Source organism: Cystoisospora suis (assembly GCF_002600585.1).
Source record: "Cystoisospora suis strain Wien I chromosome Unknown contig_1632, whole genome shotgun sequence".
Lineage (NCBI taxonomy): Eukaryota > Apicomplexa > Conoidasida > Eucoccidiorida > Sarcocystidae > Cystoisospora > Cystoisospora suis.
The window spans coordinates 22,439-28,438 of NW_027154432.1; positions in this window are offsets into that span (position 1 = coordinate 22,439).

The following is a 6,000-nucleotide window of genomic DNA, read 5'->3' on the forward strand; positions in this document are numbered from 1 at the left end:
CCCTCTTCTGTCGCAGCACTCCGCTGGCTGTTCAGACAGTGTTTGACCACCCCGGACGGGGGAGTAACGCGGGGTCAGCCCCTCTACCGCAACCCTGTCATTTGCCACTCGCTCTGTTTCACTGCCCTCTTCAAGGCCTTTAATGCTACTGTGTTGTGTCAAGTCACGTAGCGGCCTTGCTAACCTGCTAGGACCTTGCGGAGTTCCGGAAGATCCTCTATCTGGGTTCCCACCGCTCGCTTCAACTTCAGGAAACTGTCTTCCCTTCTCCTCTTTCCCCGTGGCCTTCCCTCTCGGGGTAACATCGCCAGTGGACCTTTCACCACCAACAGCTCTCTCCTCTCCTTGCCTAGCGTTTTGAATGTCGCTGTTACTCTTCGTCGCTCCGTCGTCGCACATCACCTGCTGTGGCCCTGCGTCTGGCCGCTGCTCTTTCCGGCCCTCGCTCTTTCTATCATCTTCATCTTTTTCTGCCTTGATTCCTTCACTCTGTTGGCTCAAGCGTAGCAATAACTGCACTGCCTGACGCCATATCTCGGGTAACTGCTGCCGGAGCATCTGCAACTGAGGGAGAGTAACTTCTGCAGTAGCATTTTCAATCCAGGGTGATGGCGTTCCTTCTCGGGGTCGTGTATTGGTCAGCACACCTTCGGCATGCCTGAAAGTGTTGTGTTGGAGCCCGTTTGTTTTAGTAGCGTTGGCCGGGAGCGCAGAAGCCCCAGGTGGCAAGACAGCGGGACTAGGCAGTCCTGGACTATATGGTGGAGTTGAACGAGCTCCAGGCTCCACGCCAGTAGTGCAACTGGCGACGCTTGTGGAACCCTGGTTCACACTTCTGTTGAGCCTGGAGATATCTATCCTCGTTGCTGATGCTGTTTCTATTTTTTCGGAGCCTCTGAATAACATATCTTGGCCACCCTTATTCTGCGGACATCCGGTGGCAGCCTGAGAGAAAAAAGGACCGGCAGAACTATGAGCGGCCGTGAGAGCAGGAACACTGTCGGTGGCCGTCTCGGCCATGGGTGTAGCATATCTGCGCCGAGGTGCTCTGGAAGCTTTCTCGTTGCTATGATGGTTAATGCGAGTGTTTCGCACGGCCCCAGTTTGGTCTTCCTGATGAGCCGGCACAGCAGGAACTTTGCTGTCTGCAGTATCTGTTGCACTGGTCCCATGAGCACAAGAGGAAGACGGAGGTCGTTTCCGCTTGTCAGCCCCTCTGGCGGCCTGGGCCCGAGGCAGCTCAAGGGGGGTCAAGCGAGATCCGCCGCGAGCTAAAGAGCGAGAGGCCGTAGACATGAGAGGCGAGAGAGACGAAGGCGAATATGGAAAGCATGAAGAGGACGAAGAAAGAGCAGGACTGGCAGGTTCCATGTCGGTGGGGGGGCCGGCTTTGTGTCCTAAATGGGGAGCAGACGGTGCAGCGAAGGGAGCAGCACCGGCCGAGACTCCCTGAGATTTACAGAGAGGCGGCGCAGGAGGAAAACCGACCAAGGGAGCGGAGGTAGATTTTAGCACCTGTAATCTTTGAGCAGTCAACGACCGCGCAACGAAACCTGATTGCTGTCTGCTGACGGGTGAGACAGAAGGCATCGCGTCAGACGAAAGCGAAGAACCCGCAGTGGAAGGAGGCCCAGGAGAATGGGTCGTAGCACGAGATCCAGAAGAGCACCGGCCAGGCGATGGGGTCGGTGAGGGAAGTGAGGTAGCGATGTGAGATTCCGTATATGGAGAGGCAGAACGAGGAGGCTGGGAATCGGCTCCCGTGTAGCGGAGGGCGCTTGGGTGCCGATTTGGCTCTTGATTTGCACGCAGTTGGTTACTGTGTGGTGGTCTGTACAGACGTGCGGGCCACACCTGAGAAGGAAAACCCGAAGAGCTAGTACATGACCCGGACGCGCCAAGGAGCCGCGCCGTAGACCGCCAGGCTAGCGTACAGTCATGAGACTGCAGCACAGGCGATTTTGTTGTAGTCAGAGGCGATGGAAGCGAACCAGGTGATGAAGTAGAGTCGGCTGCTGTTGGACCCCGGTCCCGTCGGCTGCATACACGGCTGCAGGCAGAATCAGTTGTTTCTCCATAATCTCTTACCATGTGCCGTCGCCGGGTGCCGTCCACAGATGCGCAGCTCGGCGAAGTTACATGAGGAAGAGCTCCACCGGGCATACTCCCTCGCTTTGAGAGGGGAGAAGATAGTGTATCGTTACACCCGGTGGATTTTTCGCCGCCAGCACCAGCTACGTGGAGCACCTGTGAGAGCGCCGACGGGCTGTGCACCTTGAGAGGCAGCGGTGTAGCGGTTATTAATTCTCGGGGGATTGCTGCGGCGCTTTCTGGGTGTTTCCTTCCATTCTGTTTCATCTGGTACTGTTGAAGCAGAAAGAGTAAACTAGGTCTTTGCTGCGAAAGAGCCGCATCGGCTTGTGTATTGACCGCGCCTGTTGCGGAGTGAAACTGTCCACTTAGGGCCGTGGGCCCTGACAGCCGACGCGCTTCTAGCCGGTCGGGGGCGCTTTGAACCTGACAGAGTTGCTGCAGAAGTTGCCTGTGTAGTTGAGCTGTCGCACATTCTCCCTGTCCCTCGTTCCCTACCTGTGACAACCACATCGCCAGTCTATGGCGCTGTCCTTGGAGCCCTTCATCGGGTAGAAATGCTGGAGGCGCAGCAAGCCCGGTGAGCGTTTCTGGAGGTTTTGTAGCCTTCTCAATACAAGATGCACAGGCGCACAGAGAGGAAACATAGCTTCCTGGCAGTGCACTAACCAGGCCAGCACTACTCTGGCTCGTAGGACCGGGGGCCGCGGGCCTTGACTCCGTTCCTATACGCCTGCGCGATGGAAGGCAACTTGCTGGCGTCCCCAGCCCGACACACGATGCTTCTTCTGGTGAGAGAACTTTTGATCCTTGATCGTTCGTAGCAAGGGGGCCTCGATGCTGCTTTTTCCTTCTCTCTCCGGTACTACGCCTCGAACGCTCCTGAAGTTGCAATGGCGTCTTTCCTGGTAGCGGGGCACCAGGGAACGCTCGCTCTGAAGTCCCACTCGGGAAGGCATAGTCGCGAATACTGGAGTGACCTGTGGTGTGGGAGAATAACGACGGGGTGGAGGAACTTGATGGGGAGGGACGCATTTGTCGATGAAGCTGCTGGAGTTGCTTCAAGTGTTGCTGGTAATAAGGCTCGAGGGCATCAGAACACGTGGACGCGCTCACACCAGTTCTGCAGAATGCGCTAGCCGCGTCACTCGCAGATAGGACTTTCTCGGGTGCCTTCTTTCTTCCGGCGACACACTGGGGCCGACCAGCTATTCTCTTAGCGGGACTGACTGCAGAGGCGGGGACGGAGGCAGCGAGACATGGAGAGGGCGGCGCATTGTTCAGTGGGCGACTAAGGACGCTGGGCGCCACTTCAGACCCCGTTGATTTTTCGCCTCCAGCCGCAAAGATATCCGTTCTATGCTGGTCGTGTGGCAGAAGACCACGGTCTTCAGACGGGGAGCTCGTTGGCACTGCTCCCGGAAACAAGCTGTTTGCACAGGACAATGGAGGTTGTACTGCGGACGGTTCGGGATCGCTAGCGGCTGCTGTGCGATCTAACAGCGACACCGAACACTGAGGAAGACGATTCGGACAGCGGTGCAGTGGTTCTGGGACAGTAGAGCTCCCGTCGCTAGCTAGACGGCAATCGGGCGTACGGGTGCTCTCGACGTCTGCCACGATGTCTGTGAAAGAGTGCCGATGGTCCCGGCCACAGTCAAGCCCAGCGTGGGGATATGAACCAACCGCGGTCTCGCCCGAGGCTGATGTGGACTTGCCGGCGGCTGACGCTGCCTCCGACAGTGTACCAGCTGGACGGGCTTTCAGTCCAGAAAGACCGGAGCAGCCCGTTCTTTTCAACGAAACTTGCTCAGCAGAACGTTTACAGGAAGGCGCATTGAAGAGACACTCACTTTCTCTCCCGCAGCCCTCAGCTTTAGCTTGGACTGGTAACTCGTTTGCGCTTGCCGCTGGGGGTCCGACGCAGCAAGTGGAGACTGAGTGCGATTTGGAGCCAACAACGGCAGGCGAGCAACAAGGCGAGGGTGCGTCAACAAACAAAAGACAGGGCTGAGGTGCGCTGAGAGGGGGAGCTGGCAAGCTCAGCCGCTCAGTAAACAACGAGGGAGTCTGGTAGGAACAACGCGAGAACACCAAAGACTCAGTGGTCCAAGGCCGATCAGAAAGAATTTTTCCGTGCACGGGGTGCTTCTTCGTGCCGTCCGCTATCTTCTCCTCTGCTTCAGCACGCGGCGGCTCTTCTGAAAGAACGGGATTCCGCTGAAGGCGTTTCTGGTTGCCACAGTCTGCTTCATCTCCAGCAATGTCGAAGCGCGCACTGAAATTCTCGGGGGAGTGCTCAGCCAGAGTGGTGTAGGCAACAGGTGGACCGCGTCGAGACCTGCTCGACCCACGAGATATGGACGAAGAAGAAGGCTGCGAGGAACCCCGCGAGTCCCGTGAGACGGAAAATTCGGTACGTCTGGTGCATCCATCGTCTTGGGTGGCACGCACCAAGCAGGCAGGCAGCGTCGAAGGAGAGTGTCTTATCACTTCTGCACCAGTCATTGTTGCCGAAACTGCCTGCGAGACGCTCTCCGGCGCTTCCGTCCCGATCGGCCAAGAAGGACGGCGAGTTGCCGAGAAGGGAACTGGGGAACAACCTGAATCGCCATTGCTTAACCGGGCCGGTGTTCCGGCCGAGCTAGGTACAACGCACTGTTCATGATTACCGCTGCAGGACCTGTCACCATGTTCTCTTTCCTCGCTTGAGAGAGTGTGGCGATTGCTGGATGGACTGGTACTTTTTTCTCCATCGCATCCAGCCCCGCCCGAGCTCGCTGACAAAGGACCTGGTTCCGTTGTCTCGTTTGGCCCTGCGGAAGGCGGTGAGGGAGGTGAACTGCACCTGCGCCCCCACACAGGGGATTCTGAGCTCCTGAATCGCCTGCCTGCTAGGGCAGCTGCCCCGAAGCGCAAAGAACTATGTCGCCGGGTTGACAGCTCTCCCAAAGCGGGGGTCGTGCAGTCGGAGGTCTCTCCGAGAGAGGTCCTCGACGGTGGCGATGCTGCGTCGACGGTACCAAGCGACGTGGTCCGTCGCAACGCGATGCTGCAGAAGGCCCAAGCAGGCAGTGATGTGCTTTCCCCACGAAGTTCCGGCGCTGCGTGGAAGCTGCCTTCCAGCTGTCCCGCTCTGGCTGGACGTGTCTGGCTTTCTGCCGTCGGGGAAGGGGGGCAAGGCGAGTTCGAGAAGAAAGAGAGAAACCGGGAGGCTGGATAGGTGGAGCTGTCTGCCATCTCCGAGCTCATTTCCCGAGGCCTCAAAGAGTGACGTACAGAAGAGGAACTACCAATGTAATAGGCTGGCTCTCTGCCGCCGCGGCTGTTTGACACATCCTCATTGCTGACCGCAGACCGCACATTCCGGGTGTCTTCCGGACTCTCTACACCGGCGTCAGCGACTATATTCCCGCTGTGTCTCTGCACTCTATCTAGGGATGCCACACTCTCCATCGAGACTCTTTCGCAGTTTTGAGGGACAACCCTCTCTTGCTCGCCCCAGAGGCCCAAGAAAAACGAGGAGCGAGAAAGAAGCTCTTCCGGTTGCGCCAGAGTCAGTGGTTCCTGGGCTGGATGCCCGGGCTGATCCTCCAGCTGGTCCAAAGCGGAAGGAAGAAAAGTCTTTCTCTGTTGCTGTGCCTCCGTGGACTCTGTTTTGTCGACCGGACAGAATAGAGGAGGTGCGTCTGCTGCCCAGTTGTTACCCAAACTTCCTTGATACTGCGTATCTCTTGATGACAGTGTTGCCGCCGTTCCCCCCGTTATGTCGGAGCGCGGGCTACAGTTCACCGTGAAGGAGTGGGCTTTGCCGAGTGCCGAACTGGAAGGCGATCTGCGACTGAGGGGGCGGGTGCCAACAAGGCAGCTCAGCTGCTTCTCAGGACCCATGTGACAGGGTGATAACAG